The sequence below is a fragment of the Kogia breviceps genome, chromosome X (genome assembly GCF_026419965.1).
Source record: "Kogia breviceps isolate mKogBre1 chromosome X, mKogBre1 haplotype 1, whole genome shotgun sequence".
Classification (NCBI taxonomy): domain Eukaryota; kingdom Metazoa; phylum Chordata; class Mammalia; order Artiodactyla; family Physeteridae; genus Kogia; species Kogia breviceps.
The window spans coordinates 128,037,303-128,050,992 of NC_081330.1; the positions used below are offsets into that span (position 1 = coordinate 128,037,303).

The 13,690-nt window shown below is 53.9% G+C and overlaps 1 protein-coding gene and 1 pseudogene across 5 annotated transcripts in view; both read right to left on the reverse strand.

The window, feature by feature from the left end:
* Positions 1–13,690, reverse strand: part of SHROOM2 (shroom family member 2) — a 135,675-nt gene that overhangs the window by 100,775 nt on the left and 21,210 nt on the right. The gene's annotated exons all lie outside the window — the stretch shown is intronic.
* On the reverse strand, positions 8,798–9,065 carry LOC131748009 (DNA-directed RNA polymerases I, II, and III subunit RPABC5 pseudogene; annotated as a pseudogene).

Genomic DNA, 13,690 nt, shown 5'->3' on the forward strand with positions numbered 1-13,690 from the left:
AGCAAGAAACAGGAATGAATTAGTGGCACAGGCTACAATACGGATGAACCCAAACAACGTGATGCTGAGGGAACGAAGCCATGCACAAAAGGCCACAGAGAACACGCTTCCATTCCTATGAATGTCCAGAACAGGCAAATCCAGAAAGACAGAGAGGAGATTCATGGTTGCCTGGGGCCCGGGTGGGACCGGGGAGTACAAAGGATCTTTCTCGGGTGATGGAAGTGCTCTGAAACGCTGGATTCTGGGAATGGGTGCCCAACTCTGAGTGTACTAAGAGCCACTGGACTGGACACTTAAAACGGGCGAACTGTGTAGTATGGAAATGACATACCTACATAAAGCTGCATGGAAAGAAAGGGGAGGGGGAGGAGGATGGAAGGGGAAGGGAGACGGGGAGGGAGACAAAACGGGCAGGCAAGCAAGGGAGGAGACGAGCTGGCACAGGCCGGTGCAGAGGGCAGGCAGACAGACGTTCCACACACACAAACGAGGGTCACAGACGTCCCTCATAATTTGAGGCTCCGATCTGCTGAGCACCGGCCAAGTGTGAGGCAACACATCAGACCCCGCAGGTCCTGGAAACAAGGCCACAGGGAGGGTTTTCCACCCATTTTACAGATGAGGAAACTGAGGCCAGTGACGAGATATTTTACCTGAGCTCACCAGTCAAGGAAAAAAACAAAGAGTGGGACCCATGAGGAGGAGAGGGGGTGGAACTGGGGAGACAGACTGATTCCCAGAAGGTATTTGCCACCTCTACATCCACACGTGCGGTACATGGACACAACCCACCCCTCCTTCCTACAGAGCTCTGTTCCTCCAAGCAACCACAAAGCGTAGTAAGTCAGATGTTTTACCTGGGGTCACCTGTCAGGAAGAAGAGGAGGAGCCCTGCTTTAAGTTTCCCGACTCCCAGTTTTGAAACGAAAGCATTAGGTCACCATATTTACAGTAAATATCGGTACTGCGAGCCATTTCCAGGGTCAGCAGGATACAACCTGCTTTCCCGTAAGGACGAGGCGCTCTCTGCGAGACGGGGAGCTGGCATCCGTCGGGGTGCGCGGGGACGACCTCGGGAGGCCAAGGAGGACACGCCAGCCCGCGCCTTCTGAGGGCACCTTCTGGGGCTTGGCGCTGCAGGGGCTGCTCAAGGGCCGGGGCCGATCCAGGGCGAAGCGGACCTTCCCCGTGAGCTGGAGGCCAGCGATCAGGCAGAGGGGGAGTGGGCACGCCAACACCTCCTCCCTCCCGCACTGGCCAGGCCCTGGGGACGGCTCTGCGGCCGCCGGCAGCGCGCTCCCGTGCGCGCCCTGGCGGGGTGCGTGTGGGGCCGTTTCTGCTCAGCTCTGATGTGACGGTCGGTCGTCACACGCAGCCCCTCGCTCCTGGGGCTCCCCTCCCCTCCCGGATGACGCCCGTCCTGACTCCTTCCCCAGAGGCTCCAAGGCCTCCTATAGGGGAAGCCGCCCACAGGGCTGGGGACTTCGCAGGGTGAGCGAGAAGGCAGGCGGGTAGGACGGGTCCCGCCAGCGCAGAGACGAGGTTCCTCGGGGACGCCTTCTCACGCCAGCGCGGGACCGCTGTTATGCCAACGTTTCTAGTGCCTTCACTGCGTGGGTGTTCACACCTGCTCCTCTCCATCCAGCTGTCCCCTTCTTCCCTCACCTGCCCCCCTCCCCTCTCCGCTGTCCCTGTCCCGGGGGATCGTCTCTAATCCGGCGCCTTCGAGCAGCAACTTGCCCACCCAATCGGACCTCTAGGCCTTGACCTCCTCCCGGCCAGCTCGGAGAGAGGGCATTTCCAGCTCTCCCTTGCTTGTCAAAGGGGACGTCAAACCGCGCTTACAGCTGCACGGTCCACCGCACATGAGGCAAAGCATCGAAGGATCTCTAAGTCCATGACCGCAGAGAGCACGAGAAACTGCGGGGAGTGGAGCGGCGGGAGGACCCGGCCGGCACCCAGAACCCGACTGGGCGGACCACACCGGGAGGGAAGGCTCCCAAGGGGCTGAACGTTCAGAGAGATAAGTGGGGACAGGAGAGGACAGAGCCACAGAGGAGTTGGAGGAAGAAGGGCCCAAATAAGGGGACAGCTGTCCTTTTCTTTTTCTTTTTTTCTCGGTACGCGGGCCTCTCACTGCTGTGGCCTCTCCCGTTGTGGAGCACAGGTTCCGGACGCGCAGGCTCAGCGGCCACGGCTCACGGGCCCAGCTGCTCTGCGGCACGTGGGATCTTCCCGGACCGGGGCACGAACCCGCGTCCCGTGCATCGGCAGGCGGACTCTCAACCACTGCGCCACCAGGGAAGCCCTGCAGTTGTACTTTTTTAAGACAAGAGCTAATTTCACCGAGTAACATTCAAACAAAACAAGACATAGGACTTAAAGGACGCGAACAAAGTTTGCATCTCAGCTAGAAATACAAATTCCTTACAGCAGGTTTTCTTTTGTTTTTTTAACATCTTCATTGGCGTAGAAATGCTTTACAGTGGTGTGTTAGTTTCTGCTGTATAACAAAGTGAATCAGCTATACGTATACATATGTCCCCATATCCCCTCCCTCTTGCTTCTCCCTCCCACCCTCCCTATCCACCCCTCTAGGTGGTCACAGAGCACCGAGCTGACCCCTCTGTGCTATGCGGCTGCTTCCCACTGGCTAGCTGTTTGACATTTGGTAGTGTATATACGTCAGTGCCACTCTCTCACTTCGTCCCAGCTTACCCTTCCCCCTGCCCGTGTCCTCAAGTCCATTCTCTACGGCTGCGTCTTTATTCCTGTCCTGCCCCTAGGCTCTTCATGACTTTTTTTTTTTTTTTTTAGATTCCATATGTACGTGTTAGCATACGGCATTTGTTTTTCTCTTTCTGACTTACTTCACTCCTTACAGCAGATTTTAACCAAACAGAAGAGTATTTTCTGCAGTGACTCCTGTTCAACCCCAACAGCGAAGATCGACAGTGTTCTGAAGATGGTCTAGACCACCTCGTGGTGTCCTCAGGGAACCCTCGGCCCTGCCCTACTGGAGGACACCCACGTTACCATACGCAAGCACACACTCCCACCAGAGACGGTGCAGGCGCAAAGCACCCAGGATCGAGAATGCGAGAGCCCCGATTTGCATCCGCTAAGTACTGGCTCACAGTCTTGGACTAACTAAGGTGTGCACACTCCAGTTTCCTCATTTATCAGTAGGAATAACAGTGCACAGCGAAGCGCTGTCACTGTTGAGGAATCAAATGGATAATTTATGTCCTACACGTAGCAAAGAATTTGCTACGTAATAAACGCGCACTGAGGGATATCATTTCCAAAGACACTGTACAGGACCAAATGGGCACAGAAGAGAACCTGCTCAGCAAGCCAGGGAGGAGAAGGACAAACGAGGGGCAGGGAATTTTTTTTTTTAATCGAAATTTCATTCCATAAGAAGGAACATAACTTTCTGCTCCACAGCACTAAAAAGAAACGAGCTATCAAGCCATGAGAACACATGGAGGGACCTTAACGCATAACTACTACATAAAGGAAGCCAATCTGAAAATGCTACGTTCTGTAGGATTCCAACTATACGACACTCTGGAAAAGGTTCAACTATGCAGACATCCGTGTAAAGATTCATCAGGAGATGAATGGGTGGAGCAAAGAGGACGTTCAGGGCAGTGACACTATTCTGTATATTATAATGATGGATAGATATCATTATATATTTGTCCAAACCTGAGACTGTCCCACACCAAGAGTGAACCCCAACGTAAACTACGGACTTGCTGAAAATGGGGAGCCAACATAGGTTCAGCCCTGGTAACAAATGTGGAGGACACTGATAAGGGCGGGGGCTGTGTGTGTATGGGGGGTGGGTATACTGGACATCTCTGTATTGCGCTGTCAATTTAAAACCGCTCTAAAAAATAAAGTCTTAAAAAAAACCCAGATGTCACCCTATAATGTCACACTGCCAGTCCACAAATTTATAACTGGGAAAAATGCCACGTAATAAAGATACTCAAAGGAGGTAAGTTTAGGGACCTTCCCTGGTGGCCCAGTGGTTAAGACTCTGAGCTCCCAATGACGGGAGCCCCTGTTCGACCCCTGGTCAGGGAACTGGATCCCACATGCCTGCCGCGACTAAGGAGCCCACGAGCCGCAACTAAAACCCGGCGCGACCAAAATTAATTAATTAGTTTGTTTTAAAAAGAAGGCGGTAAGCCTGCGTCTATTTTGCACAAGTCTCTGAAACCCCAGGCTGGAATAATTATTGCTTTTTTTAATCCATATCCACTACCATTGTTTTTATGACTCTTTAGAAGTAACTATATAGGGTCTTCCCTGGTGGCGCAGTGGTTAGGAATCACCTGCCAATGCAGGGGACGCGGGTTCGAGCCCTGGTCCGGGAAGATCCCACGTGCCGCGGAGCAACTAAGCCCATGCACCACGACTACTGAGCCTGCGCGCCACAGCTACTGAAGCCCGCGTGCCTAGAGCCCGTGCTCCGCAACAAGAGAAGCCACTGCAAAGAGAAGCCCGTGCACCGCAATGAAGAGTAGCCCCCGCTCACCGCAGCTAAAGAAAGCCAGCGCGCAGCAACGAAGACCCAACGCAGCCAAAGATACATAAATAAATAAAATTTTTAAAGTAACTATAAAAAAAAAAAAGTAACTATATAATTGTGTCATTTGTGTTAATTTTTTTTTTTTTAAAGAAACAACCCCAAACAAACTTCCTTTTAGGATTATCCTGGTGTTTTCTCCATCACACAAGGGTGTGTAACTCCCAGTCCCTTCTTGCCCTAAGACATCATCAGGGTCTGCAGATGACACGTGAAGAAACGGAGGGGGGTTTAACTAAGAAATGGTACCTACAGGGCAGGGAAAAGGGTGGGTGTAAAAATAGCTGACAAAGCGGCAAGGTTTGTACAAACAAAACCCAGGCAGAGGGCTTCCCTGGTGGCACAGTGGTTAAGAATCCGCCTGCCAATGCACGGGACACGGGTTCGAGCCCCGGTCCGGGAAGATCCCACATGCTGCAGAGCAACTAAGCCCGTGCCCCACAACTACTGAGCCTGTGCTCTAGAGCCCGCGAGCCACAACTACTGAGCCCGCGTGCCACAACTACTGAAGCCCGCGCACCTAGAACCCATGCTCCACAAGAGAAGCCATCCAATGAGAAGCCCCGTGCACCGCAACAAAGAGTAGCCTCCACTCGCCGCAACTGGAGAAAGCCCGCGCGACAAAGACCTAGCGCAGCCAAAAATAAATAAATAAAATAAATTTATTTTTTTTAAACAAAACAAAACAAAACCAAGGCAGAGAAAGGGGGCTGGGGAGGGCACCGAGGGGCAGTGTCAGATGACTTTGCAGAGCTCATCAATTACCCCTGGTTGATCTGCAGTACGTTCCCAAAACTCCTAACACCTGGCCACAGCAGTGAATGCTGAGCTGTGCAAGCCTGCCTGAAGAGCTCCAGATGCATCCGCAGCTTCCATGCATTTTAGCAAGCGTCTACGGAGCGTCCGCTGTGTACTCACTACTCCGGAGAACACAAAGGCGGGGCCCCCCCGGGGGCCCTCACCTAGCAGCTAACTCCAGAGATTCCTTTTTATCTGTGAACATTCCCTCCTCTTGAGGAAACCATCTGTCCCCCACAGGTGTCCCCAGCACCGTCCTGTTTGCCCTGCCCCATTCCCAACGACGAAGGCACACCGCTGAACCCACGCCAGGGACCAGCCGCTGGGTCTGGCGTGGTGGTTCTCAACCCAGCACTGCTGACACGCCGGGACGGACCGCTCTCTGCGGCGGGGCGCCCCGTGCACCGCCGCGCGGCGAGCAGCGTCCCTGGCCTCTCTCCACCAGATGCCAGGAGCCACCTTCCCCCTCAGCTGACAGAAGTGCCCCCAGACATCACCAGGGAGGAAGGGACCCCCCCCGCTTTGAGAAGGCAGGCCTGTAGAGCACAAGCCCAGGGCCACGTGCAGCCACCATTCCCATCCCGTGGGGAAGTCTGCCGGAGAAGCCACCAGCAGGAGGGACACAATCAGACCTAAGGAGGTGGTAGAGGGAGACACGGGCCTCCAGCGTTGGTACAAGCCACTCTCCCATCATGCCCGATGCATCTTGGAGATGTCCCAGCTGGGTGACTGCGCGGATTCCCTTTCCTACTCGGGGTACTACAATACGCCTTGGCTCCCTGCAACCGAAATGGTCCGGCTCTCTCAGGGCCTCCGTTCCTGTCATCAGCCACATGTACGAATGTGCTCGCAGGTCACCATTCCGTGGTCAATGTCTTAGTAACTAAGTGCTTGGGGTTATGAGCTCCCTGCGGGTAAGGGGAGGCTAAAAACGTAGAGAGATTCGCGATAAGGTTACGAGCAAAAATAGTCTGCAGCTCAGTCGTCACACCTAGGATTCTGAACTATTTTCAGAATCATGACCTAGGAGAGGGGAACTTGAAAAATACTGGAAAAACTCAGAATGGAATTCTCACTCTTAGAGGAGAGACTGGCCACGGGACGAGTGTGACTAGTCTTAACGGGAAAGCCAGAGAGAAACGGGCGGCAAGCTTTCATTTCTCCAGACAGGCAATGAGAAACGGCTGGTAAGAGAACGCCCCCTCCCCACTGAGGCCCACGTGTTCCCGATGAAAGCAGCCTGCTGGCCCAGGCAGACGGTTAAGGGTGCTTGGTGAGCTCTGCACCAGGCTGCAGTTTTCAGATGTGTCACTTCCTAGCGGACAGAGTCTAAGGATTGCCTGCAGTTTCCCTCTACCAGAGCCATACCAGAAAACACTTGCTAGAGGCTGAAGGAAAACACTCCCCGCAGTCCTGGCGACTCGCTTCCCTCTTCTTCAAGTGCACGGCTGGCTGGTCACAGCGAAACCCTCGCCTCTGGCCACTCCTGCTGCGGAAACCGGGAGGAATAAGCCCTGACCCTCCCCGCTTTGACCCATTTATTAGGTGGGTTTCTCCTGTGACCTAGACACAAACAAGAGACATCAAATACTTGACACCTTAACCCCGGCCGGGGGAGCAGCTGGTGAATGAGCCAGCCGGGCGGGGGAGGGGACGGGGGCGTCAGGACGACGCCGGCCGGCAGCCAGTGACAGGGCCCCGGAGCACGGTGCACACTTCGATGCCGGACCAGCAGGGGGCGCCCGGTGACTCACGGCCCCGCCGCGCGCTCCCCGCTCACAGCCACACACGCGCGCGCTCCACGCTCGGGCTCGGGCTCGGCTGCTTTGCCAGCTTGTGGCGACCTCCCGAGAACGGGCTCTGCCCGCTCCCTACCGCGTCGGCCTGCTTCTGAACGGACGGCTTCCTAACGACCGAGCCTGCCGACGTCACCAGCTGTCCCGGCGACCCGCACACACACTCTAGTCACAGGAAGCCAGCACAGAGCCCCACAAGACTCAATCAGAGAAAGCAGCCCCGGCCCGCGCGCGCCCGGCCCCGGGTTTGAGTTTTCCTTTCCGTCTCCGGCCAAGCTGAACACGCTCACTGACAAAGTGCAAAAAGCGAGTCCTCTACCTCTTCCAAGTCCAAACCCTCGGAAGCACCTGCACGTGCCGCCGGAGACCTGAAATAGCCTGATCATTTTCTGAAGCTAGTAGCTCTCGATCCTCAGGGGCACTGGCTGGAAATGCTCTCCCAACTGAACCTGACGCCTGAATCATATGTGGGAGATCCCAGCCCTGGGTTTTCTCACCCTAAAAACACTCAGCATGACTAACCTTGGTACCTACCCCAACTGGCAGGTCATAATAAGCATTCAGGGAACTGTGCCCCGACAAACAGGTATACGCTCTTTGTCTCGGGCGGAATCATACTTTCAACCTGACTTAGACGCTAACTTCAGAAAATACCCTCATTTGTGATTCCTCTGCAGCCAAAAGCAATTTCTCAACCCTGAAGTTCTCTGTTCCAGTTTTATGTCATATTAAAAAAAAAAAAAAAAATCTCTTGTAACTAGGATGGACTCCCAGCCTGTAAGCCCTAGAACCCTCAGTGGGCCCCTGTCACCCTAAGGACCGAAAGGGAAGCAAGTGTGTAGCCACCTGCTGTTTGGACAGACGATGGCCCTGGTACCACCTCTCCCAGCATGATGACGGGGCATCCCCGGGATTCCATGGCCACAGGACAGCTCTGTTCATTGCCACCTCTGACCATGCGTCCGCCTGGCCAAACACACCAATCAGAGCTACTGCAGGGACACTGAAAAGCGGGGGACCCGACTGGTGTTGCCGTAACATTTCTAACACGCTCTGGCCCACTGCCCAAACCACCCTGTGCACGCCAAGTTTAGAGGTAGAAGAGAACTGTGTCCAGAGATTTTTTTTTAATTACTATTTTTAAAATTTATTTCTTTTTAATTTATTTTATTTTTGGCTGCATTGAGTCATTGTTGCTGTACGCGGGCTTTCCCTGGTCGCAAAGAATGGGGGCTACTCTTGGTTGTGATGCGCGGGCTTCTCATTGCAGTGGCCTCTCTTGTTGCAGAGCACGGGCTCTAGGCGCGCAGGCTTCGATAGTTGTGGCTCGCGGGCTCTAGAGCGCAGGCTCAGTAGTTGTGGTGCACGAGCTTAGCTGCTCCGCAGCACGTGGGACCTTCCCGGACCAGGGCTCGAACCCGTGTCCCCTGCATTGGCAGGCAGATTTTCTGTGTGTGTGTGTGGTGGTCCTCAAAAACATTTACTGGGTGGTTCTTTCCAGAGAGGGAGACCCATGCCGACAGGGCCACGGGCAGGCGGGCCTTGCTTCCAGCTCCCCACACCTCCCGAGAACGAGACGCGGCCTGCCGGGCCGGAGTCACTTCTCCAGGGGCGCGGAGTTGAGGAGCTTCTCGATCAGGTCCACGTGGGACAGCGGTATGCGGCGGCAGCAGGAGCGCTTCAGGCCCAGCACATCCAGGGCGCCCCCCCTCGGTGTACGCAGCCTGCAGCAGCCCCAGGTAGGCCTCCCACTTGCTGCCCACGATCTTGCCGGCCGTGAAGCAGCGCACAGAGACGATCACGGCGGCACCAGAGCAGCCGGCGGCAGGAGGATTCTTAACCACTGCGCCACCAGGGAAGCCCATGTGCCCAGAGATTTTAAGTGCCTGTCTAAGCTCAATTCACAAGCATCCTGTTTCGTGACTCATGCATAATTCTAAGGTCTTTACGCTACCCCTGCTTTGTCTCCTACTTGCCTGTTCAAGTGGAAATAACCATGGCTTTACTATCTTGTGTTTACAGGCTTGTGTATATGTATACACAGGCCATGATGTTGTTAAAAAACCGAAAGCGCTACAGCAGGGCATAAAGTAGAAAGTAACCCCCCACAAGGGCCGCTTAAGTGTTTGCTGAAAGGTAACCATATGGGCTTCCCCGGTGGCGCAGCGGTTGAGAATCCACCTGCCAATGCAAGGGACACGGGTCCGCGGAGATCCCACATGCCGCGGGGCAACTAAGCCCGTGCGCCACAACCAGTGAGCCTGAACTCTAGAGCCCGCGAGCCACAACTACTGAGCCCATGTGCCACAACTACTGAAGCCCTCGTGGGGCTTCAGCACGGCCTGGAGCCCGTGCTCCACAACAAGAGTAGCCCCCACTCTCCGCAACTAGAGCCGGCGCACGGCACCAAAGACCCAACGCAGCCAAAAACAAATAAATAACATACATAAATTTATTTTAAAAAAGAAGAATATCGGGCTTCCCTGGTGGCACAGTGGTTGGGAGTCCGCCCGCCGATACAAGGGACGCGGGTTCGTGCCCCGGTCCGGGAAGATCCCACATGCCGCGGAGCGGCTGGGCCCGTGAGCCGTGGCCGCTGGGCCTGCACGTCCGGAGCCTGCTCTCTGCAACGGGAGAGGCCGCGACGGTGAAAGGCCCGCGTCCCGCAAAAATTAAAAAAAAAAAAAAAAAGAAGAATATCAAATAAACGGAACCACACGGTATGTAACCTTTAAAAAGATTAAAAGAAACGACAAAAGCTAACGATCTATTAACACCAACTGCTGGTGTCACGTTTACATACCTCACACTTCATTTAATCCTGTCAGCCTTGGAAGGGGATGTCATAAAGCTGATGGACTCGAGGTGCAGGGGCTTTCCAAGTGGCCCCAGGTCCTGTGCCCGCACCCAGAGCCCCGGGGCACCCGGCGGACCGCGGCTCGCAGCTCCCCCGTCCCGGGACTGATACACCCCCGAGCCTCTATTTCCAGCAGCTGGAAAACGTAAAAGCAGGATCTCCTCAGCTGTAACGTGTTACAGAATAACAAGTGCTTCCACAGAGCAGGTGTGAAGAGTAAGCGAGAGAAAGGATATACAGCTGAGGTTCCCAAACCTGTGCTACAAACAGGAGCCCCCGGAAGGCCTTAAACACACCCTGCTAAGCTCCCCCAAGCCTGAGTTTCTGGTGCGGTTTTTGAAGCAGCGGGTCGGGGGCAGGGCCTGATACTCTGCGTCTCTGACAAGCTCCCTGAGGAGAATGCTGCCGACTCAGAAACCCCACCTAGAGAATGCCCACTTCTAGCGTCCACCCCGGCACCTGGCAGGCCTGCAACTGGCAGCCAGGACCCCATAAGCACAGCTCAGCACCCCAGCTCTCCTGCTGTGTTAAAATCCCTCGGCTCCAGCCTCAGCATGCAGGCTGCCCCACCCCCACCCACCCCACCCCCGCTTCCCGTGACCCCCTTGGCCACCAGAACCCAGCCAGAGCTTGACCCTGCTTCCCTGCCCCGGCTGAAAACATGCCTCCTCGGGTTCAGAAAACACACCTGTAAGGGTACCGGGGGACCTCTGGCCAGACGGACTGAATTTTCTTCTTGAGTTTTGCAGGGAGCTCTTGGTGCCTGTCTGTAAAGCTACCAACACGGGTAAACGCTAAAATGTAAGGCCGTGATTCGCCCCCTTGTTGCACATTCGCACCTCCTGGCCAGCTTCAGAGTCACTGACACTGGGCCACGCCCGAGACCCGGACTTAACTGGCCTAGGGTGTGGCCAGGCTTCGATAGCTTTCAAAGCCCCTCCCTCCTCCAGGTGATTCCAATTTGCAGCCAGGGTTTCAATCCACCGCCCCCCACCCAGAAGAACTGTGAAGTCCTGCCCTTTCCCGTACAAACCCCAAACCTACAGGGACACTTCCAGGAGTCAGGGTCACTCGGGTATTAAAGCTGACCGGAGGCTTTAAGGCTCGGCACGCCTTGCCACGGTCCATCTTACAAATGCATCTGCGCCTCTGGACGAGATTTCCCAACTCTTGCTCATCTTGTGAAAAGTGAGAATCTACGCAGTGATTGTGTTATTGTTGTTGTTACCGTGCTTAAATGAAAGTGAAGTTACTCTTAGAAATCGAGATCTGAAACAAGTAAAATGAGAGCTATCAAAGAAAAGTCATTTGGTGTAAACTTTAGATGTTATGGTTACCTTATATCAAGCTCTTCTGTCTGGGTCACCCGAGCCCAGCAGTGACACATACAGCTCGGTTATCCACGAGGAGCTCACTCTGGATGACCAGAAACTTGCTTTGGCAGGGACACATCTACACTACCAAACGTGAACTAGACAGCTAGTGGGAAGCAGCCGCACAGCACCGGGAGATCAGCTCGGTGCTCTGTGACCACCTAGACGGGTGGGATAGGGAGGGTGGGAGGGAGACGCAAGAGGGAGGAGATATGGGGATAGACGTATATGTAGAGCTGATTCACTTTGTTATACAGCAGAAACTAACACACCATTGTAAAGCAATTATACTCCAATAAAGGTGTTAAAAAAGTGCAGAAAAAAAAAAAAACCCAATATGCAAAAAGAAAGAAAAAGGAAGAAAGGTGCCCTTGACTTTGACAAAGGCCGTTGCGTAACACATTCGCTGAGTAGCTAAAACGTGTCAGGCGCTGGACAGTGAAGTGGGGAAGCAGCTCCCAGGGGAATGCTGGGCCCCGGGCTGCCAGGCCCTGGAGTTGCTACCTGGCGAAGCTCATGCTAAGGGGGTCATACAGCTGCAGGAGGCCACAGGTCCAGGTGGAGTGACCCGGAGAGCTTCAAACACACCCACAGGTTCTTCCTCCCGAAGGGAAGCAGCTCCGCCCTTTGCTCTCATGCAATACAGACGGTACCGTGAACACAGCCTGAGCACCCCGGTGTCGAGGGCTGTGCAGACTCTCCTTAACACCCAAGTTCCTAAACAATGAGCTAGCCAGGGTGCATTCTTGTCAGTGTGGATATAAACACAGGAAGAGAAGTTACCACGCGTGTAAGTTTCCCTAAAATGTCACCCCATTAATTTTCTCACTGCCAAGTGGATGATGGGAATAGAACCCCAGATTCTCACCATCTAGTGAGAACCCAAAAAGCTTTAAAAGCTAAAATTTCATGCTGTCAGGAGGGTATCTGTGCAAATACTGTTTTCTTGAAGCACAAACTAATTACACAATGAATGTGGTCTCTACTCAGAAGACAGAATCATAGGTAATTACCCCAGTCAATGAAGCAGGCTTAAAATACATTCCTTGCAATTCCTTTCATTTTGTTCAAGAGCAGTCTGGTTTTTTTCTTTAATACTGAGCTGCACAGAGAAATTTTTGAAACTTCAAGTTTCTAGATGGAGCCCTTTACAGCTACTCCAAGCACATACTATTCCATAACCTTTGTATTTTGATATGGAGGAGTTATTTTTCCAAAGCTCCTGATGTAAGAATAGTGATCTTTCATGCAGGAGAAATCTTTCCTGCTTTTTCTTTTTTTTAAAATAAATTGATTTATTTGTTTTCATTTTTGGTTGCACCGGGTCCTCGTTGCTGTGCGCAGGCTCCCTCCAGTTGCAGTGAACGAGGGCTAAGCTCCGTTGCGGTGCGCGGACTTCTCATTGGGTGGTCTCTCCCGTTGCCGAGCACGGGCTCCAGGCACGCGGGCTTCAGCAGTTGCGGCACGTTGGCTCAGCAGTTGTGGCTCACGGGCTCCAGAACGCACGCAGGGTCAGCAGCTGTGGGGCACGGGCCCGGCTGCTCCACGGCATGTGGGATCCTCCCAGAGCAGGGCTCGAACCCGTGTCCCCCTGCATTGGCAGGCGGACTCTCAACCACTGCGCCACCAGGGAAGTCCAAAATCTTTCCTGCTTTTACTCCAGCACATCTGAAAACGAGCTCCTGCACTGCAAGAAGGGAGACTGCTTCATTCCTTTCAGCAGAGCAGCAGCAGCAGCAGCAGCAGCAGCAGCAGCAGCAGAGATGCTGGCGGTACCAGTGGGTGGCATTCCCTTGCACCCCACCTGGGACTTCTGGGAGTGTTTGGCTTGAGAGGCTCTCCCTACCCGGCCCAGGTTCTGAACCCTAATGCAGCGTCTGAATGGGGGAAAACAGCTACGTTAGCGGGCCTGGCCCAATCAAGACCCTGCACGGTGCCAAAGGGCAGAATTCCTGTGTGCCGGGATCACAGAAGCACAGGGGGCTGCTGATCCGCTCGCAGGCCTTCCAACCCCCAGAATGCTTCTCTCGCTTCCCACCACTGCTCCCTGGACTCGGAGACTCTAAACTCTGGAACTAAGAAAGGTTCCGTGCAATTACTTTTGTCCAAACGCATCATTCCTGGGAGGCGGGGAGAATCAATGGAAGACTTCTAGGTTTTATGTATCTGAACTTAACGTGTTTCCCTTCTCTCACTAGAAATCAATGATTTTTTTTTTAAAACGCTTAAACAGTTAAACTAGAACGATTTCAGGGAAAAC